General features: G+C 44.8%; 1 pseudogene; it reads right to left on the bottom strand.

Annotated features, from left to right (window-relative positions):
- LOC138075680 (uncharacterized) overlaps positions 1 to 25,685 on the bottom strand; it is an 87,021-nt pseudogene that overhangs the window by 60,021 nt on the left and 1,315 nt on the right.

Here is a 25,685-nt window from a genome sequence, read left to right on the forward strand (position 1 = left end):
GTCCACCCCACCCCCCAGGAGGAAGGACGGGGCCTCATGTCAGAGCTTTGAGTGTCCCTAGGGCTGATCGTTTTGCTTCCTGCTGCCTTGCAGGCCACCCTGCCACCTGCCCAGCTGGGGAATGAGTGAAGAGATGCCAGCAGGGTCTCTGAGACCTGAGGATCTGGCGGGGGCCCCGCACCCTATGGGCTGCCCTCACTCCCAAGGCTCTCCGACTCCTCCCCCAGGCCATAGGCCGAGGTGGAGATCCTGCCCCTGGCCTGTGGTTGTCACGGTCACCGCCTTCTCAGTCCCCTCCAGGGCCCAGATGACGGGCCTCACTGACCTTTCACACGAGCACTTCAGGCCTTTGTGCGAAGTCATTGGTCTCCCTGCTTGTCCTCTGAAGGCACAGTTGATGCCGTGACAACTGTCAGCCGACCCTGGGCCCAGGGGGGCAACAAGCCTGCAGGAGCTGTCACCCAACCTTGGGGGAGGCCAAGACAGTGGTCCCCTCCCTCCAACCTCTGGGGTGACTGCTGTCCTTGTGTGTGTGTATGTGTGTGTGAGTGTGAGTGTGTGTGTGTGTGTGTGTGAGACTGTGTGTGTGAGTGTGACTGTGTGAGTGTGTGTGACTGTGTGAGTGTGTGTGTAACTGTGTGTGTGTGTCAGTGTGTGTGAGTGTAACTGTGTGAGTGTGTGTGTGTGAGTGTGTGTGTATGTGTGTGTGTGAGTGTGTGTGAGTGTGACTGTGTGAGTGTGTGTATGTGTCAGTGTGTGTGTCAGTGTGTGTGAGTGTGACTGTGTGAGTGTGTGTGTATGTGTGAGTGTGAGTGTGACTGTGTGAGTGAGTGTGTGTGTGACTGTGTGAGTGTGTGAGTGTGTGTGACTGTGTGTGTGTGTGAGTGTGACTGTGAGTGTGTGTGTGAGTGTGTGTGTGAGTGTGGCTGTGTGAGTGTGTGAGTGTGTGTGTGACTCTGTGTGTGTGTGTGACTGTGTGAGTGTGTGTGTGTGAATGTGACTCTGTGTGTGTGTGAGAGTGTGACTGTGTGAGTGTGTGTATGTGTGTGTGTGTGTGTGTGTGTGTGTGTTGGGTATTACCTGCCCGTGGCCAGAGGAACACCAGATTTCCGCAGGTGACTAGTCCCCAACAACGTAGTGGGAACTCAGGTCTCCTCCTGGTTATGACTTGACTGTGCACCTCCGAGAAGTGATCCCTTCTCTTTAGACCATCTCAGCTGTGTATTTTTCCTTATCTCCAGGTCCATTAGGAGAGTAAGTTAAAAATACCTCCAGTTCCCTGGAGAAGAGTCCTGTGTATAACCCAGGCTGTACAAAGTACAGATGCAACACGGTTACTAACCATATTACTACTCTTGCTGTTACCAGAATTTCTCAACGCACCATATTTCCTTAAGCTTCAAAGCCTATTAAAAGAAAGAAAATGAAATGATATGATTCTAGTTTTGCAAAAGGTGAAAGTATGTCTTCTAACTGTATATACATAGGAAAGCAACCAGAAGGAAACATTTTGAGATTAACAGTGGCTATCTCGGGGAAGTGGAATCACACATGCCGTGTATTTTCTTGCTATCTCAGCATTTCTTTCCTTTTAAGATAAACCTGCAATTTTTGTACCATCACTTCATGGCAAATAGAAGAGGAAAAAGTGGAAGTAGTGACAGATTTTATTTCCCTGAGCTCCACAATCACTGAGGATGGTGACTGCTACCATGAAATTAAAAGATGCTTGCTCTTTGGAAGGAAAGCTATGACAAACCTAGACAGTCATATACAGATGTGAGATGTCCATAAAGAAGACTGAGCATCAAAGAATTGATGCTTTCCATCTGTGGTGCTGGAAAAGACTCTTGAGAGTCCCTTGGACTGCAAGGAGATCAAACCAGTCCATCCTAAAGGAAATCAACCCTGAATATTCTTTGGAAGGACTGATGCCAAAGCTGAAGCTCTAATCCTCTGGCCACCTGATGTGAAGAGCTGACTCATTGGAAAAGACCCTGATGCTGGGAATGACTGAGGGCAGGAGAAGAGGGTGACAGAGGATGAGATGGTTGGATGGCATCAGCGACTCAATGGACATGTGTTTGAGCAAACTCCAGGAGATAATGAAAAACAGGGAACCCTGGCAAGCTGCAGTCCGCGAGATTGCAAAAATCTGACCCGATTTCGCAACTGAATCACAACAACAAAGTATTTTTCTGTAGTCAAAAAGAAACAATGTTGTTGTTTTTAATGCTCATCTATATTCTGTGTGTCTAAAGACTAGAAATTTTCTCTACTTCTATTCCGTCTGGAAATGCAGCAGTTGCTTTTCTGGACACCCGGGGGTGGGTGGGTCAGGAAGATCCCCTGGAGAAGGAAATGGTAACCCACTCCAGTATTCTTGCCTGGAGAATCCCATGGATTGAGAAGCCTGGTAGACTACAGTCCACGGGGTCGCAAAGAGTCGGACATGACTGAGTGACTTCACTAACTTACTCTGACTTCAAAAAGAGCAGAGAAAAGGGTTTGCTGTCATACCACCTGAGCCATTGAGGGAGAGATGCCATGTTTTCCTTGCCTCATCCTGTCTTAATAATCTTGCAAGTTTGCCTGGATTTGCCAACTATTTTTCAGTTTGACTTGACCCTCTGTGTTTGAGAATGGGCAGAGGAAGTTCCCCGGTGAGCGGTGATGCTGGAACTTTATGAGTTGACATTCACTGGTGCCCCCATCCAGCTTAGTCCAACCGTACCATTAGTCAGAGGACCCTTAGCCCAGAAGTGCTTGAGGAAGCACACACGTAGGGAGGAAGATGGATTAGGATCTGCTCCCATTTCTGGTAAAGAAGCTATGTCAGTCGCAAGCAACCCTTAGAAACCCAAAGTGCATTTTCCTCATTCCCACCTTGTTTATTTCCCTCACTCTTCTAAGCAGAGTGAGGGTCTTGCAATTGGCTGGAACAGAGCTTGGTTGAAGGGTCAGAGGAAAGTGGTGCAAAGCTGAGAAGACTATGGGACATTTTCTCAGTCACACGTGCGGTTGGACAAGCTTCCGGGGCTCAGTCACTGGGGTTTGCCCAGCTTCGGAGCACTGATTCATTTATATGCGTTCATCGTGTGTTGCTCCGAAGACAGCCTGTGTGGTTCTGAGCTTGCTTTCTCTAAGGGCGGACCTCATCCTTCCCCTGCCTCTTCCTCGGGGACTTGTCCTCTCCCTGCCTTCTCCTTAAATCTCGCCAGATTGAAATCAGATTGTGACACACTCCAGACAATCAACCTATTCTTTCCAAGGAGGGTGAGTCAAACTCAGAAAATCTCTGTCAACATGAAGGGGCAATGAAAAGAGGAAGATAAATTCTCCAAAACCAAAATAAGGGGTGATATTTTGTCCATTTTAAAGGCAGAAAGGACTTCCCTGGTGGCTCAGACGGGAAAAGCGTCTGCCTACAATGCGGGAGACCTGAGTTCGATCCCTGAGTTGGGAAGATTCTCTGGAGAAGGCAATGGTACCCCACTCCAGTACTCTTGCCTGGAAAATCCCATAGACAGAGGAGCCTGGTAGGCTACAGTCCACGGGGTCACAAAGAGTCAGACACGACTGATCGACTTCATTTTCAAAGACAGAAAATCTCATCTTCTGTCCTTAAAATCACTTCCAGATGTTTACCAAATCCTCTCAAAAACATAATTCCTTCTCAAAAATAAATTTCTTTTTCTGAGTGTAAAAGTAATTCTTAATTGTTGGAAATAAATCCATAGAGACTTCCCTGGCGGTCCGGTGGCTAAGCATCTGCCTTCCAGTGCAGGGGAGGCAGGCTCCAGCCCTGGTCCTGGAACTAAGATTCCATCTGCTCTGGGGCAGCTAAGCCGAGGTGCCTGGACTGGAGAGAAACCCACAGAACAGAAGATCCTGTGTGCTACAACGAAGACCCAATGCAGCCAAATAAAGAAATATATTTTTTAAATGTTTATAAAAAATTATTAAATACCAAAAAGAGTAAAACTCAAACAAAATCCACCCCCCTCAGATAGAAACACCATTCATGTTTTCCTAAACATTTCTCTAATAGACACATGCAGTTAGACGTACTTAAACTCATACTATACAGAAATTTTACAACCTGCAATATGTTATGACATCTTCCTCTAATTTATGTGTTTATTTATCTAATCAACTAAAGCTCCAGGTCATTATTGCAAATCATTTCAGATTCAGATTATTAAAATGTCTGCAAGGAATTGTACTATAAATGCGTAGCAACATTTTTTAATCTCATTCCTAAGGATGGGCATTATGGTCCATTCCAATTTGCTTTGTGATGAATGCCCTCATACCTAAATCTTTTAGTCCTTAGGCTATGCCATTTTAGAATAAATTCTTTGAGGGAAGATTGCTGGCTCAAAGGGTAGGATCATTCATCATTTATAAATATGTAAGTATACATTATTTAATGTATAATATAATATGATCATTATAATACATGTAATCACAAATTACAATTATTTTATATAGGTATATAAAATTATATATGCAACTATTTTACACATATAGATAAAATGATAATTATAGATGACATATATTGATAAAATTTACATGACACTGTTATGGACTCAAAAGCTTTTGATCTACTTGAGCATTGCATAAAGGCAATCGTGGCTTTAAAGCACTGTACTTGGACTTGCCTGGTGGTCCAGTGGTTCAAAATCTGCCTGCCAATGCAGGGGACATGTGTTCCATCCCTGGTCCAGAAAGATCCCACATGCTGCGGAGCAACTAAGCCCGCACACCAAAACTGCTGAGCCCTCAGGCCTCAAGCCCGAGCTCAGCAACAAGAGAAACCACTGCAACGAGAAGCCCGTGAACCGCAAGGAAGAGTGATGCCCTCGCTCGCCACAACCGGGCAAACACTGAGCCCAGCGACGAAGACTCAGCATAGCCACAAATAAATAAATAGAACACAGTACTTAACGTTTAAATTAAAGTCATGGGTGCTTGCAATTTCCCAGGGACCCACTAACAATTAGGGCCTCAACTCCTCTAAACCCTGAGACAGAATTATATCTCCCAAACTACTTAAGAGAACTCTCATGAACATGGGTGTGCAGAAGGAAGCTAGCCTTCAGTAGCAAAGAAGAAAGAAGGAAGGAGTCTGTACTGAAAAATAACTCACTTAAACATGAACGGACCTAGAGACTGTCATTCTGAGTGAAAGAAATGAGACTGACAAATACATGCTATCGCTTATATGTAAAAGTTTTAAAAAGGGTACAAACAAACCTATCTACAAAACAGAAATAGGGTCACAGATGTAGAAAACAAACTTATGGTTACTAGGGGATAAGAGAGGAGGAGGGATAAATGAGAGATTGCGATTGATAGATACACAGCACTGTATATAAAATAGAAAACTAATAGGGACATACTCTATAGCACAGGGAACTCTTCTCAATACACTGTAATGGTCTATATGGGAAAAGAATCTTATAAAGAGTGGATAGATATAACTGACTCACTGTACTGTATGCCCGAAACTAACACAACATTGTAGGTCTACTATACTCCAACAAATCTAAACACAGAATTAAAAAAATCTTTGAAAAGAGAAGAAAAACCAAGCAAATTTTAAAATGAAAAAGAAAAAGAACTCCCTTGGATTCCATGATGGTAACGCAAACCTGGACCTGAGTTGGGAAAACTTCATTTCCCACGAGCTAAGTCTGGATCTCAGATGATGAATTCTAAGTCGAAGGCAGAGAAAAAAGTTAAGACACTGGATCACTCTATTAGAGACTGTCTATTTTTTTAAATTTTGTTTTGTCTTTGCTGCTGCTTCTTCGTCTTGTTGTCAGTCTGATTATAGCCACTCTGTTCTGTTGACCTTTTGCAGTTTTTTCCCCCCATAATTTGAAAGAATTAAAAATTATAGCATCCACAAATAAATAGAACTCTTAGCTCCTTCTTATTAACTAAATGCAATCATGGAATAAATACAGTGAGTGTTCACAAAAAAAGTGAAGAATAGAAAATTGTTTAAGTGGCCAAAGAAACTTTATCCTATTGTATGACAGGCCAAGCTATGCCAGCTATATGTAAATGTAAGCAGTGGCCTGTGTTCCTGTGTCCACTTTGAAGTTGCCATCTGAATTTAATTCTGCCTTTGTGATTAAATCAGGCCATTACGTTTAATCTCACTTAATAGTAAGGAACGTCCTTTGTTGTTTTCTATAGGCAACATATTCTGCCCCTAACATATACAGCTTGGTATTCACACTTTACTATTAATCCTCGACGGCTCATAATTGCTTCATCTCCAAGCCCTCTGTCCAATTCACAAGGGGCTGATTGCAACCATTCTTCCCCTATACATTAATGCACTGTTTGGGTCTTGCTTCTTTGGCTCAGTGAACCCCATCAAGCTGTCCACATTTTCTGGGCATGTGGGCGTATTGTGAGATGTTAAATTAAATTCTGTGTTGACCCCCCCTAAACACCAGAATCTATTAGCCCCAGCAACTTAGGTGATTGACAAGTTGGGACTACTTTTCCACTCAAAATCCTGCAGTAAAAAACAACAGGCTGAATGTTTTGTTTCTAGGTGAAGTCTGGGGTCTTCTTACTGCCGTCTTTTGCTATTTACATTTTCACGACCATTGCAGGACCAATTGCAATGTTGCCAAGCTGTTACTTCATCGGTTTTCTGTTTGTCTCCTTGTTTCTCTGGGAAAAATCATTAGACCCCAGAGAGGTACCATTCATTGCTTGAAAGCTGGAAATTATTTTCTCCAAAAATTTTGCTTTTGAGGGTGAGTCTACAGGCTCCCTGCCTTATCTGTCCCATGAATTGCTCGAGTTTAGATCTCTGAGAGCAAAATACCAGTTGAATGAACAGCCTTCTGTCTTTCCTTTTTGCAACTAAGGTAACAGATACGGCTAATTTTAGTGTTGAGCTTTAGAAAGAAAAGAGGCTTTTCTTTCCGCCACCCATTCATTAGATAGATGGGCAATATAGTTGCTAAGCTTTTCATTGTGCTAATTTAGGAATACTATCATTACCAAGTTAACTTTGTGGTTCCAAAAGTATTATCAGCTACTTGTGTCTAATTTGTATTAACCACGTAGATTACCTAGAGTTTGAACAGTAGCTGCGGCACACACTTCACTGTCTGGATCGGCGAATAAGTTTCACCCAGCTGTGTTCAATTTCAGCATGCCTGCTGCTTCCAGGGCTCTTGGGCAATCCACATGCCTATTTCATTTTTTTTTTTCTGATTATGCAGAAACCTCATAAAAGTGATTTTATTTTATGCATTCTATAACTATGATGTGTATAGTTATATAAATTATCATCGAAAAGTATCACATTCATTACAGAAAAATCTTAAAAATTCAGGAAAACTAACCAACGCAAATCCCACAGATGTAGCTGAGGTTATCATTTTGGTATGTTTTCTAGGTATATTTCTCCTCTGTAACTTACATATGAATAGACTCATCATCTACATAAAATGCAAACACATGACTTTTTTAATTTTTAAAGGATTTTATTATTTTAAATGCTAAATCATTGAAGCACTGAGAAAGGTGTGCCGTAAAGTTACTAAGAAGCTCTCTTATCAGACATTTTAAATTTTGGAATAATTTTAGATTTAGAGAGAAGTTGCAAAGATAGTGGAGCACTTCTCAGTCTGTTTATCCCTCAGCTTGTTTCTCTGGTTGTTAACATTTTAGGTAACAGTGGCACACTTTTCACAACCAAGAAACACATGTCATTTAGAAAAATACCATTTTTTAGGAGCATTCAGTTTTTTAACCTGCTTGGTCTGTCATTTAAATGTGTGTGTGCTTAGTCACTCATTTATGTCCAACTCTTTGTGACCCCATGAACCCCATCGGGCTCGCTAGGCCCCTCTGTCTATGGGATTTTCCAGACAAGAATACTTTAGTGGGTAGCCATTATTCCTTTCATTTGATAGCCACGCTTGTTAACTTAGTTCCATCTTTAAAATATGACATTTTTACAGCAATATTTGATGACATGTGAGCATATTTATTAACGTGACAGGGGTTTTCCTGGGGGCTCAGAGGGTAAAGAATCCACCTGCCAGTGCAGGAGACTCAGGTTCTATCCCTGGGTCAGGAAGATGCTGTGGAAGAAGAAATGGCAACTTATTCCAGTATTCCTGCCTGGGAAATCCCATGTTCAGAGGAGCCTGGCAGACTGCAGTCCATAATGTTGCAAAGAGTTGGACACGACTGAGCAACTAAGTACACGCGCTGTATATAACGTGTTTATATTATATTATTATAAGGGGCTTCCCTGGTGGCTCAGACAGTAAAGAATTCGCTTGCAATGCAGGAGACCTGGGTTCAATCCCTGGGTTGAGAAGATGCCCTGGAGAAGGGAATGGCTACCCACTCCAGGATTCTTGCCTGGAGAATTCCATGGGCAGAGGAGCCTGGCGGGATACAGTCCATGGGGTTGCAGAGAGTCGGATGTGAATTGTAAAGGGTACAACTAAGTAACATGCCTTATTATTTCCTCAGAAAAAAATCTTCAAAGGTAAAATTAATGGGTTAGATCAAGGTTACTCATTTATACCTTTCCTGAGTGGTGATTTACAAGAGCTACAGGGAACCATGGTGGTAATGTGATTCTCAGAAGAAAAGACCAGTCCTTCACCATGGCTTTGGTGATCCCCTGATTAGATGTTTCTGTTTAGTCAACCACGCAGCTACCCAGGAGCTTCCACACCAGGAGATCGTTGTGTACACATGTCGCAGTTTGAACAGGGACACTGGCACCCGAGGAGCCTCCCAGAACTTGGTTGGAAAGGGGGATCAAAATAAAAATGAAGAGAAAAAAAAAGGAGGCATCACCAATTGTCATTTGGTAGATCAAAACCCCTATAGCTCTAGCGACAACATGTTCAAAACTATAAATGAGATACAAGCAGTTATAACTAACACCAAACTGTTCTATTTCTCACCCAGAACTGGGACTCAGCACTGAAGATCTTGCTGCTGTGTTTCTGGGCTCTCAATTCCACTAGCCTTTTGAGCTTGCTGCTGCTGTGAACTTATTATAATTGATACATCTGAATTATCTATGAGTGATGACAGCATTGTTCTCTTAGTGGGAGCTGTTGTTTTATTTTTAGTTTATTTTACACTAAATAAGCTATGGGATTAAATGTGTGATTTTTTTTTAAACTCTGGAAGCCTTTATCAGTTTTAAAAGCAGACATTTAAAAAAAAAACTGTGCAGGATAATAGAAAAAAGAAGCTAAAAATATCTCAGTGCCCTATAGACTTGTCCTAACAGCATGTCAATTAGAAATAAAATTTGCTTGTTAAATAAAACGCACATTTTGCATCCACCATGCTCTATACTTGGTGTTGATTTTACATTGACTGAATGCTGCAAAGTCCCTGAGATCTCCAGCTAATACCTTTAATTTCTGGAGGAGAGAAACCAAACAGTGACGGTTCTAACAGGAGGAAATGAAAACGAGGGCCAGGAAAGCAGAACAATGAATGATAAGGTCATAAAACACGGAGAAGAGCACCTTGGGTGCCCACGTGGCCCCGTGAACTGGCCTGTCCTGTGTTGGAAGCGTGAACGCCCTTCTGCATTTTGTAGCCCTTGGAATTCCTAAGCAACATCCTACCATCATTTCTTTATTTCAGAGCTTAAATTTGGCAGCCAGAGGAGCTTTCAGTAATGCATCCAACAGGAAAATTCCCTGATAGAGATTCTTTAGAAATCTGGGGCATCATTTAATTTCAGAGTAATTTGGTTTCTCTGTGAACAGGCAATCACAGAGCTCGATTAGGATTGCAGGTCGGTCCTTGACTCTACGAGCTTCCCTTCTGCTCTGTCATCCCAACTTCTTTCCCACTTTCTCCCTTTCACAAGCATCCAGGATGCACATTGGAGGAGGGGAGGTGAAGTTAGATCTGACTCCAGCGTGGCAGGAATCACAGAAGAGGAGGAGGGTGCTGAGTGATGAAGAGAAGTGTGAAGGTGAAAGAGCATTGTAGTTGCATCTTGAAGGGCTTGGAGGCCTGTGACAGAGGGTGGATGACAGGGACACTGAGGCTGACAGGACAGAGGAGGGGAATGGCAGAGGCGGGAGACCCCAAAGTGTGGGCGGGTGTGAGGGAGGGAAGGCGGGGCTGGCCAGGATGGGAGCTGAAGGAGAGACTGAAAGAGGGGGAAAGTGCACCAAGGAGGTGAAAATTACTGTGTTTGGGGGACTCTGCCATGGAGGGCTTTGGCTCATCAGCCTGAGAAATGTTCGTGAAAAGCTCTCAACAGAATGCAACGCGTGTATTGGGCAGAATATTTGGCTTTTGGAGGGGCTCCCAAGCTTTCTATGGAAGATGGATAAACTACCGGCTAGGTGTGTGTGTTTACCCACATATTTCACCCAACACAGTCTTAAAGAACACCCCGAGGGAACATTTCCTTTCTACTGAGTTGGAAGATTATTTTGAGTCTATCATGAGCCTGTTTGTATCACTGAAGTGACATTGCGTGATCTAGTCTGTTTATATGATATAAATAATACTTGCTTCCCTAAAGCAGCCATCCCTGGGCCCACAGGGAACTTAGGAGTCTCCGAGGAGATGCAAGACAGGAACCCCACGTGGTAGCCTGAGATGAAATCAGGAAGGTACCGGCAGCCCTAGGGTGAGCTGTGTGTGTGTCGGGGGAAGAGCTGTGTTGGGGGGAGGAGCTGTGTGGGGTTGGGGGGCCCACAGCTGCCAGGAGCGAGGCAATCAGGCTCCAGGATAAACGAGTGTGTATCTATCTGGGGATACTGCAAGGGCCAACAGGCCAATGGTGAGTGTTGTAAACCAAGTCAGAGGTTTGAGGTCAGTTGGGTTTCAAAGCCCAAGTATTTTTCACACAAATGCTCCACCCCAAAACCAACTTTTGTACACACAAACTAAAGCAATTTGTTTTCAGGTCTTGTAAATCTTACCTGTCAAGTGAGATAGAAAAGCAGTATTGGGCTCTCATATTAAAAGAGAGTTTTTTTTTTTCCTCCAAACTTATTTATTTTTAATTGAAAAATTTAATTACAAATACAAAAACTTAAATTGAAAATACAGTCCATGGAATTCTCCAGGCCAGAACACTGGAGTGGATAGCTGTTCCCTTCTCCAGGGAATCTTCCCAACCCAGGAATTGAACCAGGGTCTCCTGCGTTGCAGGAGGATTCTTTACCAGCTGAGCTACCAGGGAAGCCCTTATTTATTTTTAACTGAGATGAAATTGCTTCACAATATTGTGAAAAAAGAGAGACATAGCTGGCATGGGTAGACTTGGCGGGCATTATGCTAAGTTCAGTAAGTCAGGTGGAGAAAGACAAATATTCTGTGACATCACTTGGAGGTAGAGTCTAAAAAATACAACACACTAGTGACGATAACAAAAAGAGAAATAGAGTCACAGATATGGAGAACGAACTAGTGCTTACCGGTGTGGAGAGGGGAGGGGACAGGGGCAAGATAGGGACAGGGAATTAAGACACTTAAACTGCTAGGTATAAAATAATCTGCAGGGGCTTCCCAGCGGTATAGAATCTGCCTGCCAGCGCAGGAGACACGGATTCCATCCCTGGTTCGGGAGGACCCCAGGCACCTCAGAGCAACAAAATCCGGACACCCTAGAGCCCACTCTCTGCAGCAAGGGAAGCCACCACAGCGAGAAGCTCGGCACCACAGCTAGAGAGGAGCCCTGCCCACCGTACCTAGAGAAAAGTCTGAGCAGCAACGAAGACCCAGCACAGTCAAAACTAAGTAAATAAAAAAGATTATTTCCAAAAGGGCTCTTTATAAAAAATGAAACAAGCTGCAAAGGCACATTGTACAGCACAGGGAATATGGCCAATATTTTTTCTAACTGTAAATGGAGTATGCTGCTGCTGCTAGGTCACTTCAGTCATGTCCGACTCTGTGCGACCCCATAGACGGCAGCCCGCCCGGCTCCCCCGTCCCTGGGATTCTCCAGGCAAGAACACTGGAGTGGGTTGCCACTTCCTTCCCCAATGCACAAAAGTGAAAGTGAAGTCGCTCAGTCGTGTCCGACCCTCAGCGACGCCATGGACTGCAGCCTTCCAGGCTCCTCCGTCCGTGGGATTTTCCAGGCAGGAGCACTGGAGTGGGTGCCATTAGTTTCATTAAAATTGCAAATCACTATACTGTACACTTGTAACTTACATAATATGGAACATAAACTATACCTCAGTTAAAAAAAAGTGCTAAAGCCTCAAAAAAAGGGAGACAGCTGAAATATGAAGATTAAAACTTCCTTGCTGCCGCCTCCTTCCCTCCCTTTTCTCCTTCTTTTATCATCTATCAACCCTACGATGAGGCAGGGTGGCTCCTGACCCCACTCCGGGAGGATTTCAGCTATTGTCAGCCAAACCTGTTTTAGGTATTCCCAGGGCAATTCCTTGAATACAGGCTCCCAAATCAGAAAAGGCTTCTTTCTATTCTTACCCTTCTTCGTGGAGCTGAGATCACTGTGTAGAGGGTTGAGGGAGGTCAAGTGTGGTTTATGAAAAAAAAGAGAGGACCCATAATTTCTATGTCTCTCTCTCTCAGCCAAACCCCCAACCTGCCTCTCCTGCAGGCCATGGGAAATCTGTGTATTCCAGGTCACTGTGACATGGAAACCTCAGTAACTAAGATCCAAGGTTGACTTGCTGCACTTGATTCAATACGGAAGAGTGTTTTAAAACAATTCAAGCAGAGCTTAAATGTTGGAGAGCCAACCTGAGTTTACAGTTTAACAAAACAGTGTGTCACAGAAACGAGTCAGAAAGTTAACGAGGACGGAGCTTTAGGTACCTGTCAATATCACCTTGGCTAATGTAACTAATGCTGCCTGTTCATCTACCTGTCAACAGGGGGATGATGTCATCAGCTGTTTGAAGACAGAGTTTGAAGGGATTGGCTTTCTCAGCACTGGTCGGCTGGCTCATTTAGACTGTGGGTGGAAGCTGAAAGACCTCGAAGACCAGGTGAGGAGCTGGGGCAGACAGCAGGGAGCGGTGGCGACTGTGGCTTAGAGCCATCATCCTTGTGTGGCTCCGACTCTCTAGGCCTGCAGAAGCTGGGCTCCTGTATGGCTTTCCAGGGGAATGCAAGTTCTGGATTTGTACATAAAATTTTCTGATTCTTAAATGCTAACAACTGCTTATTTTTATCATCTTTTATTTTATTATCCTTTTCACAAGTTTCTTTGGTTTTGGTTGTGCTGGGACGTTGCAGCTGCCTCTCCTGGTTGCCGTGAGTGGGGGCTACTCTCTAGTTGTGGGGCCCGGGCTTCTCGTTGTGGCGGCTCCTCTTGTGTTGGGGCCCAGGCTTCTCGTTGTGGCGGCTTCTCCTGTGTTGGGGCCCAGGCCCTAGGGCATCCTGGCTTCAGTTGTTGCGTGCATGGGCTTAGTTGCCCCATGGCACATAAGATCTTTCTGGACCAGGGACTGAAACCTTGTCAGCTGCATCGGGCGGCAGATTATTGAACCCTTTGAATTCTTCTTCTCCTACCTGCCCCTGCTGCTGCTAAGTCGCTCAGTCGTGTCTGACTCTGTGAGACCCCATGGACTGCAGCCTTCCAGGCTCCTCTGTCCATGGGATTCTCCAGGCAAGAGCACTGGAGTGGGGTGCCATTTCCTTCTCCAATGCATGAAAGTGAAAGTGAAGTTGCTCAGTTGTGTCCAACTCTGTGCAACTCCATGGACGGCAGCCCACCAGGCTCCTCCATCCATGGTATTTTCCAGGCAAGAGCACTGGAGTGGGGTGCCATTGCCTTCTCCAATGCAGGTGTTTTATTTATTTATTTGGAAGGAAGAGGTTCATGGCTGACAAAACAGAAAAAAGGAAAAACTCACAAGCATACAACTTGTGCTCATTAATTTCAGTTTCCAAGTATCTCCTTGCATTCAAACTAAACATTGTCTTTTAATGCTCAGACCTAAACTGGTACTTTTTATATTTTTGAATACTCAAACTTTAATCTTAAACTTTCCACTTTCTCTGCTACACACACAGATACATGTAATTTGAAATCTAGTGGCCACTTTAAAAGAAGAAAAACAGGCGAGATTAATTTTAGCAGTGTATTTTATTTAACTGATGTGTCCAGAATATTATCCTTCCGGCAGTAATCAAAATTTAAAAATATTAAAGAGATGGTTTACATTCTTTTCTTCATACTGTCTTCAGATTCAGTGTGTAGCCTACACTCACAGCACATCTCAGTTCAGGCTAACCACATTCCAAGAGCTCTGTAGCTGTATGTGTCCAGCGGCTGCCATACTGAACAATGCAGCCTTAGAGCAGTTCAAGAATAGCATGGTCCTCACCCCCAGTGGTGAGTTGCAAGGAATAACTTATAATCTTCCCTGACAGATGTGGAAAATCAGAAATCCCAAGGTTGCGCAAACGTGAGTTACGTATTTGCCATTTGAATTGGTTGATTTGGGTAGAGAGTGGGTCAGTTCATATGGACCTTTCTTATGCATCAACTATAAATATTGCTGAAAATATCAATATAACCTTGAAAATGTATGCACGCATGGATTGAGATAGGAGGGGGTGGGAAGAGAGGACATGTGAAGACACCCATGTAAGCAAAGGGGTCAAAGGGTTCCCATGGTTCTACCAGACTGGTTCTCACCTCTTTCCAGAAAATATACCTGCAAAATACACCTGCCGAATGAAGGGCTAGACCCTGTCTATCTCATAGAGATAGGCAGTCTCAGATATTGTTAGCAGAAGTGTTAGCTTTGAAGGAGTCATTTGACAACAGTTATTGACACTTTAAATGTGCAAGACCTTTGGCACAAATGTTTTCCCAAGAATAACCTTAGGAAGTTCCTACACACATGCAGAGATATATGAGCAAAGATATTCATTCAAATATTGAAAACTAAAGCATTCATCCCCAAGGACTGGGGCCATGAATTATAGCATGTCCAGCCTGCGGAACACTTGGAAACCACTGAAAATGAGACCTGTATTTATTTGTAAATAAATAAATTACTGATCACTGACAAGGAAAAGAAGTCACAGTATACACAAAAACACGGAAAGAAAAAAGTCAGTTGCAAAAAAGAATCTGAATTGAAAAAATCTGAATAATAAACCATTTTTGTAAGAAAGAAAAAATTTTTTTCTGTGGTGGTACTGAAAAGAAATTTTGGATTGGGAGTTTGGGATTAGCAGGTACAAACTATTACATATAGGGCAGATAGACACCAACACCCTAGTATATAGCACAGGGAACTATATTCAATATCCTGTAATAAACCATAATGGAAAAGACTATGAAAAAGAATATATATATATATAACTGAGTCCCTTTGCTGTTCAGCAAAAATTAAACACAACATTGTAAACCAAGTACACTTCAATTTTTTTTTTTAAGGGGAAAAAAAGAAACTTTGGGAAAAGTACAGTCAGGTTATTTGAGGGTATAGGGTGGTAATAGGAGGATTTAGGGCCAGAGCTTTCCTTTTTAATGTTATATAAATTTATAATATTTGAAATGTTATAATGATCTTGTATTGTTTGTTTAACCACCAAAAGATATAAGATGCAAAGAGACACACGAACATGTTTCAAAAGAAAAATACCCAGTGAGTGCAAGGCTATGAGATCACACTTTCTCAGGACGTGAAGGTGGGCGTGTATGTTGGTCCTACCTTCCCGGAGGGACCTACTTGTCAAATGCAATTAAAATGTTACCAATGTGATAACTTTCTTTCTCTCCCTTTAAAAAAAAAAAAACTACTGTATCAAAATAAAATACATGCTGCATACAATACATCCTTTTGTCCTGTGGCTGGTTCTTGGAGGCCTTCTCTTATTTTACCTTATTTTATTTTTTTAGCTGCACTAGGTCTTAGTTGCTGCATGAAGGATCTTTAGTTTCAGCTTGTGGGACCTTCTGTTTTTAGTTGCAGCATTCAAACTCTTAGTTGCAGCATGAGGGTCTAGTTTCTTGAAGAAGGAGCAAATTATGGGCCCCCTGTTTGGGGAGTGCAGAGCCTGAACTGCTGGACCACTAGGGAAGTCCTTGATAACTTTCAATATGACTGACTTCACCTCTAGAAATTTATCCTAGGATAAACTGTTAGAAAATCACTGCAGATGGTGACTGCAGCCATGAAATTAAAAGACACTTACTCCTTGGAAGAAAAGTTATGACCAACCTAGATAGTATATTCAAAAGCAGAGACATTGCTTTGCCGACTAAGGTCCGTCTAGTCAAGGCTATGGTTTTTCCTGTGGTCATGCATGGATGTGAGAGTTGGACTGTGAAGAAGGCTGAGCACCAAAGAATTGATGCTTTTGAACTGTGGTGTTGGAGAAGACTCTTGAGAGTCCCTTGGACTGCAAGGAGATCCAACCAGTCCATTCTAAAGGAGATCAACCCTGGGATTTCTTTGGAAGGAATGATGCTAAAGCTGAAGCTCCAGTACTTTGGCCACCTCATGCAAAGAGCTGACTCACTGGAAAAGACTCTGATGCTGGGAGGGATTGGGGGCAGGAGGAGAAGGGGACGACTGAGGATGAGATGGCTGGATGGCATCACGGACTCAATGGACACAAGTCTGAGTGAACTCTGGGAGTTGGTGATGGACAGGGAGGCCTGGCGTGCTGCGATTCATGGGGTCGCAAAGAGTCGGACACGACTGAGCGGCTGAACTGAACTGAACTGAAACTGTTAGAGGGCACATAAATGTATGCATAAGATGTTCATTACAGTATGACTTACAGTAGTAAAACACCAAGGGGGAGAATGAAATATTCATATATAGGGAGTTACTTTGATAAATCACAGAACAGCACGTAGTGGAATCCAGGTTAAAATGGTGACATAGGAACATATTTATTGGCATAGAAAGCTGTCCGCGATCTACTGTTAAAGGAATAAAGCAGGTTACGAGACAGGTCTGTCTCGTTTAACTCTGATCTGTTTCGCATATCTGACTCTATGTTTAGAGATGAACATTTGTAACTGTTTATACTGGGGGATTGTTAGCAGTGGTTTTCTCAGAGCGGTGAGATGATAGAGAATTTCTATTTTCTTCTGTATGCTTTTTGAAATGGTCTGATTTATTTACCATGGGTACATCTAGTTGCTTTGCTTATTTCAGAAAGTAATGAAGAGTCCTCTTTTAAAAATTGCCATAGACGAGAGCACATCAAGGCTTAAAGAGTTTACCTGTGAATATAAAGCTGTGCAAGGTAACAGAGCTCGGGAGAGGGGAGCTGGTTTGGAACATTCTGATGCTAGTCAGGCTACCCAGAGCTGCTTCTTATGCCCCTGGCATACCCCTGGAATCTGTGGGCAGGGAGCTACCTTCAGCACTCTAAGTGTTTTCCTCTAGCCTTCTCGACCTGGCCAGAGCAGGGACAGTGGGGAGGCGCGCAGAGACAGTGGCTGTGACTGGCACAAGAATGGCCCTTTCAAACCGGCGGGGGGTGGAGGGCGATGGTTTACCTACACTGCTCTGTGGAGTCTGGGAACGTATCAGCTGCACCGGTCCTCTCTGTATTTAAACTTCTGCTATTCTGCTTACCATGGATTTTTGCCTTCATTTTGATTTTTTTTAAATATTGCATTAAAATGTTATTGCAATGACTAAGCTCTTGGGGCTCCATTAAATTGCGCATCCAAAGAAGTGCCTCACTGGCCTCACCCTAGTCCTGACCCTCCTTGCTGCTTGGCGCCCTCTTTCCTCCTAAGATCCAAGTAGCAAAAAGCGTCTTAGCTATTTTATTGGGAGACAAGCTTAATTCACCAGAATGGTTTTTTTCTGGCTGTGTCCCGTTGAGCAGTATAAGATGATCATTTAATTCATGAGTCTGAACCAAAACATAATGATGATGTAAAATTTAATGTAAGTCCTTCCCCGTTCCTTCCCTCTCGCCTTCCTCTCTCTCTCCCTCTCTCCCTTCCTTCCTTCTTTCTTTCCTGTCTTCCCTCCTTCCCTTCTCACCTAACAAGTATTTCTGATGAGGCAGACTCCTGAACGCAGGCAGAAACTAGCTCTGGGCCGCACGCCCTTCGAGGACTACAAGCCCTATTTGAGAAATAAGAAATAAGAGCTGCACCAAGCAGGAAGGCGCTCCCCGGGTGAACAGAGGCGTGATGGTTGAGTGTGCTGGGCTCACTCTCGGGGGAGGAGACCCAGCACCTCCCGGAACCCCGCCGGCCTGAGTGTCCTTTGGCTCCCATGCACAGAGATGACTCAGGCAGTGACTTCATTCAAGCAGCCTGGTGTTTACGCCCCTCGCCACAAACCAGTTGATACTGTTTGGAGCTGCCCTGAGCTGACGCGACCCTGGGACAGAATGACATCCACTCAGCTTGTGGCCATTGTGGCCAAAACAGCTGAAATGTTGTGGCTTCTGAAGAACCCATTGTCTGCCAGTCGATCGGCAGGGGAAGGAGAATCCCAGAGCCCTGCCCTCTCTACCTTGGAAAAATTTTTTGGCTCCACAGTCGTAGTGGGTCATAGCTGGGATCCTAGAGCCAGCTTGGGAAGACAGATCCCAGTGGAGGGCTCCCTAGGAGAAGCCCCTGGAAAGCCACCTTTGGGCTTGAGCTAGTGCCAGAAGAAGCTGGAGATTGCAGAAGGCAGCTTTACTCATTCAAGATGGATTTTTACTTGGCACCATCCAATCCGGTCATGAGCCCTAGTCGTGATTTTGCAAGAGAAGATGAGAATGACCGAGGGGACGGCGTTGCTTTCCGAAGCGACCATCATCAGTATAATAATCACGTTGACAGTGGACTTCCAGCCCGTGGAAGAAACTGCGAGTGGCATCAGGAAAAACAACCATTACAATAGGCACTGTGCTAACAGTGGACACACAGCCTCAGAACCCCCAGTGAGGTGGCTCCTGGTTTTAGGCCTTAGATTTGAAGAGAACAAGGTACCAAGCCTCCAGGCAGCCTCTCCAAGGTCACGCGGCCAGTGGGTAGAGTGACTGATGGTGAGCCACGACCAGTGGGCCGTGCATGGACTCTGCAGGAGGAAAAGAGCACTGGGGCAGAAAGAAGACGGGAGGGAGGCTGGCACGTAATTGGAGCACAGCATGGGTCTCGGGGATGGAGCAGCTGGTCTCTGTCCCTCCCGCGGGCACGGGGGGGGACACGCGCCCCACCAGCCCCCTTCAGCACATACCTCCCTCACACACTTCCGGGGGATGGTTTGTGTTTCAGAGCCGCCAACTCTCCCTCTATGTCACGTTGGGTCTTTGTGAGTATCAAATACATAAGGGCATCTTCTGATACGCTCACGGCCCCTGGAACCATGGATTACACAATCATGAGTGAATTCCAAAGTTGTCTGTTAAATGAGATGCTGTGATGTCCAGTTTTATTTTTTTCCCCTCCACTGGTGATGTGAAAATTGTTGGTTTTGCCTCCTGACCATAACTGTCTCTGATAAAATTTAAAAAAAAGCCAAAACTATGAAGAGCCAGGACTGCACAGGGAATGATGTAACAAAACTGACAAGCAAGCAAATGAAACCAAATGATGGCAATAGCATCAACCAAATATTCCCTTTGAATGGCAAGGGAGGTCGAGAAAACGTTATCACGTCATATTGAAAAGTTTTCCGTATGGATTCTGTTAATACATCAGCTCAACTCTGGATTTGAAGATCTGAATTAGTGATCACTACCTTCAAAGCTTTTGTCCTGCTTTTGATTTTTGCCTGGACGCTACTGGCACTGGCTAGGACCGGGGCCACTTAAGGTCTTAGAGGCGCAGGCTGTGTCAGGTCTGCCTTCTGCCCCAGCTGTAATCTCAAAAACCTCACTAGTGGGAAGTTGCCATATGGGGAGCTCAACCTGGTGCCCCGTGACGACCTAGAGGGGAGGCATGGGGTGGGGATAGGAGGGAGGTTCAAGAGGGAGACAAATGTACACTTAGGGCTGATTCACGTTGTTGTACAGCAGAAACAAACACAACGTTGTAAAGCAGTTATCCTCCGATTAAAAAAAAAATCCTTTGTAAAATATAAACATTATAGAACGTAAATATAAACATTTTTAACAGAGAAGATGACTTTGTCTCAACTGTGGATTTTATTACAATTAAAACATTACTACTAAAAAATAAAAGCTACAAGTGAGATACCCAAAACAACCACACTAATCTCAGGGCATTTCTAACTCAAGAAAGAGGAGGAGTTAAATGGAGCATATTTTCACTGTGTGCTGGGAATCTCAACATCGCATGGATTAGACGCCTTAGCAGAGTAGCAACCACAGCCAGACCTGTGCCCAGAGGGAGGGAGGTGGGTGAGAATGCCGACCTTGAGAGCTGAAGACCAGGAAGGAAATCAGAGGGCTCTCCCTCCCCCAGGCAAAGCCTCGTATCTTTCAGTGTCTGCTTCGGCGACTTTCCTTAATGGGCTCTTTAACTCCTACCTTTTCATGCTTCTGTTTTCTCAGCTGTAAAATGGGGTAATAGTATACAGCATGTACAAAATGAAGTCACTTACATAAAACGCTTAGAACACTGCTTGCTGCTGCTGCTGCTGCTGCTGCTAAGTCGCTTCAGTCGTGTCCGACTCTATGCGACCCCATAGACAGCAGCCCACCAGGCTCCCCCGTCCCTGGGATTCTCCAGGCAAGAACACTGGAGTGGGTTGCCATTTCCTTCTCCAATGCATGAAAGTGAAAAGTGAAAGTGAAGTCACTCAGTCGTGTCCAACTCTTAGTGACCCCATGAACTGCAGCCCACCAGGCTCCTCGGTCCATGGGATTGTCCAGGCAGGAGGACTGGAGTGGGTTGAACACGCTTGGCACCCAATAAACCCCACACTAGCTCTTTCAGCTTCCTGCTGGCTCAGAGGTAAAGAATTCGCCTTTCAGTGTGGGAGACCCGGGTTTGATCCCTGGGTCAGGAAGATCCCCTGGAGAAGGGCATGGCAACCCCCTCCAGTATTCTTGCGTGGAGAATACTCATGGACAAAGGAGCCTGGCAGGGTCCATGGGGTTGCAAAGAGTCAGACATGACCAAGTGACTCACACACACACAAACACACAGAGCTCTTGTCAACGCCACGATGGCTTTCATCCCTGCTCTGCCATTCCCACTAGGAGCTACTCCGCTTTCACGCCTGCCGGCCCCCAGGTGAGGCGGCTTTTCTCTCTCTCACTCTCCCCACAGATGCTTTCTCATCTGATCTCGTTCTTCTCGAGTCTCCTGGTTGGACGACTCCGGCATTCTCTAAGGAGTTACCCGCATTACTCCGAAGCTTCTGGGGACACAATACCCCTTCTGGATCCCACTACTGGGGCCTGTGGGGAGACTTGTTCTCCCAGCTCCGTCACCTACCTCTGGCTGGAGCTCCACGCGCAGGTACCCGGGTCCGCCTGCCTGTCCTCCACCCCGGGCTTTGCTGGCAGCCGGCACTTACTACAGAGCAGCCTTCTGGAGAAACCTCCATGCTCAGGAAAAACATTCCGCCAAAAGGATGCCCACGCTGTTGAGAAAATCATGGTCCATCATTATCAGAACATCGCGTGTTGCCATGGAAACACGGAGGTGGAAGCCTCTAATACCCGCGTTCCCCTCCGCCCCTGTTCGGGGTCTATCCCCTCCTCTTCTGAACACTGCTTTCTGAAGCCCTGATGACAAAGCTGTAACCATCAGAGCATCTCTCGAAGGGTTTGCTTTGCCCCCTGCTACCATCCCTGGCTTCCCTCGGGGCTCCCAGGCGAGACTGCCGGAGAAAGTTCAGGTGGCTAAAAGTGCAGCCGGGTCACCCGGCAGAGCACTGGCCCTGTGTCTGTCCCTTCTGGATGCAGTGTGCAGGGGCAGAGGGGGGCGCTGAGCAGAGAGGCTGAGGGGCCAGAGGGGCAAGAAGGATGGACTCACTCCCCACCAGGACTCCTGTTTCCAGGGGACTTCAGCTTTTGTCTCTGCAAAGCAGATACTGGATCCTGGCATCCCCGCCTCTGGCCACCTGTGTGGCCTTGGGCATGTCTCGTGAGCTTATTCAGTAGGGAGGAAGGTGGGCAGATAACCCTGAATGTCTCTTGCCCATTGGCACTCTGTGGGACTCAGCGATGACCTGTGGCCTTTGTCCCTGCTCAATGGCCCGCTGTCCCCTGTGGCCATCGAGGAAAGCCAAGTGCCCAGGAGCTTTCACCCCAGGTGTTGCCTTGCTCCCGGGCCTCAGGCAGCCTGTAATATTTAAGGTCTTGGTTGTCCCGATCTCAGAGTCTGAGTTCTGGCCTGTCACCCTCAGCTGGAGGCCTAAGGGAAAGTTTTCTAACTGCAGGGCCAGTTCCACACGAGCAGAAAGAACTTGGCTTGACTTCAGATCAGGCATTTCAGCTTTTGTGCTGGGGTTAGTTTAAAAAAGGAGAAAATGGAAACTGCCTGAAGAAGTCATTTGCAATATCCCCATAGATAAAGGACTTCCCTGGTTGCTCAGGTGGTAAAGCGTCTGTCTACAATGAGAGAGATCCGGGTTCAATCCCTGGGTCAGGAAGATGCCCTGGAGAAGGAAATGGCAACCCACTCCAGTACTATTGCCTGGAAAATCCTGTGGATGGAGGAACATGATAGACTACAGTCCATGGGGGTGGCAAAGAGTCGGACATGACTGAGTGACTTCACTTTACTTTCTCTCACTTTTCATAGATAAAGAGGCCAGTTTAGGTCTTGAGAATTAACTTGCTAACTCTTGTGTTCACATCCTGTATTTGGTAGGAGAAGCTGGACTTTGCTTGGAAACAGTGTTTCCCTGAAATGAAAATCTGCTTGATAAAAGCGAATCTGTGTTTTAGAGAAACATGACATTTTCCAGTCTGTGGCTTCTTGAGCCTACATCCTGGAAGGTGCTAATCTTCTTATTGATATTTGTGAGTGTGCAGAAGAAGGGAGGGGTAGCAAGGTGGCGAAAAAAAGCCTCCTAGAAGAAAGGCATTTTCCCAATAGATGTGTTATGTGACACGGTGAGAAAAAGCTCTTCCTAATCAGCACCTTGTTCTTGGCAAGTTCATAACATATCCTTGTGTGGCAGCCTCCTTCTGGCTGGTTTCCTTTATGGCTTAGAGGTCCAGCTAGCAGGCAGAATCTCTACTGACCGCCAGCTTGGACCTGGCCTCACCTGCACTCCTGGGAAGTCAGCAAAGACTCGATGGGTGACCCTTAACTGGACCCATATCATGGAAGCACCGTTGTTGGTAATCTGAACTTTGGTAAAGTGAAATACTTTCCATGCTTGGGGTGGAGCCTCTTTCTTGATGGGAACGCTTGCCTTCTAAGTTATATATTTTACAAGGTTGTATTTTCATGCCTGGTATAACCAGTCTCCCTGCGAGGAGAACACCTGTAAATAGCCCATCACTACGGGTTGGGGAAACCCCTCAGCGCACTGAATGTGTCCTCTGTTTACTGATTGCTCACCTGGGCTCCTGCACATAGAACAACGTAATTTCTCAGGGCCTTGTGTCTTTCCCCCTTGGGCCCTGTTCACTCTCATCACTGGGATCACAAGTTGGTGGTTGACTGGATGCAGTAACCTTTTGGGGGCATCAAGCCACATGTTCCTCTCTATCATGGTTCTGAATCCTGGTGAACCTTTCTCAATGAGCCTGTCTTACAAGATCTTTGCTTTCCCAAGCCCTTCCAAGACCAGCTTCAATTTGTTCCTTCTGCTAAAAGCCTGCCTGCAGATCTCCAAAAGCAACTCCTTGCTCTATAACATACATGTCCATTCTTAAATATGGTGCCTACAGAATACACTGCCCTCTCATAGACACATGTCTAACTTTGCAGAGGTCTAACTTTGCATTTGGGGCACTGTATATAGTTATCTTTCATTCCTCAGGACTCCTGAATGCCCATTGCTGCTATTTTTCAGGATGCAAATTCCTTTAAAATGTGAGCCTGCTCAATGGAGACACAGACATGGAGAACAGACTTATGGACATGGGGGTGGGGGAGTGGGCAGGAAGAAGCGGGTGAGATGTATGGAGACTTACTTATCTTATGTAAAATAGATAGCCAATGGGGATTTGCTGTATGACTCAGGGAACTCAAACAGGGGTTCGGTATCAACCTAGAGGGGTGGGAAGGGGGGGGAGATGCAAATGAGATTCAAGAGGGAGGGGACATATCAGTTCAGTTCAGTCACTCAGTTGTGTCCAACCCTTTGTGATCCCATGGACTGCAGCACACCAGGCCTCTCTGCCCATCACCAACTCCTGGAGCTTGCTCAAACTCATGCCCATCGAGTCTCTGATGCCATCCAACCATCTAATCCTCTGTTGTCCCCTTCGCCTCCTGCCTTCAATCTTTCCCAGCATCAAGGTCTTTTCTAAGGAGTCAGTTCTTCCCATCAGGTGGCCAGAGTATTGGAGCTTCAGCTTCAGCATTTGCCCTTCCAATGAATATTCAGGACTAATTTCCTTTAGGATTGACCCATGTATACCTGTGGCTGATTCATGTTGATGTTTGGCAGCAACCAACAAAATTCCATAAAGGAATTATCATTCAATTAAAAAATAAATAAACTTTTAAAAGTGAGTCTGTTAATCTTCCTTGGCACACTAAGATGCTACATGCAGGCAGATAAATAATTTGATGATACTCAAAACAGCCCTACTTATCCTTGTGAAATTCACTCATAATCTTTGGTTCTGGAAACCATGATAGGGTTTGATTTTCTGATAAATAAAAAATCACATGTAGTGTTATCTCTCTTATCTTTCCCTATAAAGCTGCAATGAATAAGTAGAGACAGGAGGGAGACCACATACCCCTTTCTGCCCTGTGGCTCTCTGCTTCTGTTAGAGATGGTCTGAAAGTGAGGATGGCATCTAGGTGATATAGTTGGGATGATGGGAGGAACTGTTTATTTCTAATATCCTAAAAATATTTTTTTAGGGAGGGGGACCTGATTTGGTTTTGATTAGTTGTTCGTTTTCTTTCTGTCCATTGTCAAGATGCAAAGTAAGCAAAGACAGCCATTAAATACACAGAAGGTCACAATTCAAATTTAGTTATAATAGAAGCCTGTGACTTTTCTGATGGCAGAGTCAGGAGGAATGAGAAATTCTTCCCCAAAATGGGCTGGAACCACAGAGTGACTTTCCCTCACATCCTCTCCTGCCCATCCTCCCTGAGCAAACAGACACTTATCAAGGATGGTAGAGAAGAAAATTCCATCCTGCTGGCACCCCCCCTCCCACCAACCCCATCTGTGTTCCCAAAGCAAATGCTTGTTTTTCCTAAATGTATACATGCTTCAGACTAGCCAGTGTGGATAAAACTGAGTAAATAGCCTTCTCTGGCCTTTCTTTAATTTACTGCAGGTTAAAGGGGACATTACTTCATCCCTACAGTCCCCCTACCTTTAAATGTGGTTGGATTTCATTAGTAACTATGAATAGTTAAATAATACATGTGAGCAAGTTCACATTCCAATTTCTTTATCACATCTTCAGAAAGAAGAGCTTTCTTCACCTGTTAGAATAAAATGATTTCCAAGGTCACAATTTCCTAGGAGATGACTCCAACCTGATTTTAAATGATTGGGGGAAAGCTCACAGCTTTGAGTTTCTGTCCACTAAGACAGAAATGGTAGATTTCTGAGAAAGATGATGAGATGTAAAGTAAGTTTATCAAAAATATATTTCATAAC

The sequence above is a fragment of the Capricornis sumatraensis genome, chromosome 1 (assembly GCF_032405125.1).
Source record: "Capricornis sumatraensis isolate serow.1 chromosome 1, serow.2, whole genome shotgun sequence".
Classification (NCBI taxonomy): domain Eukaryota; kingdom Metazoa; phylum Chordata; class Mammalia; order Artiodactyla; family Bovidae; genus Capricornis; species Capricornis sumatraensis.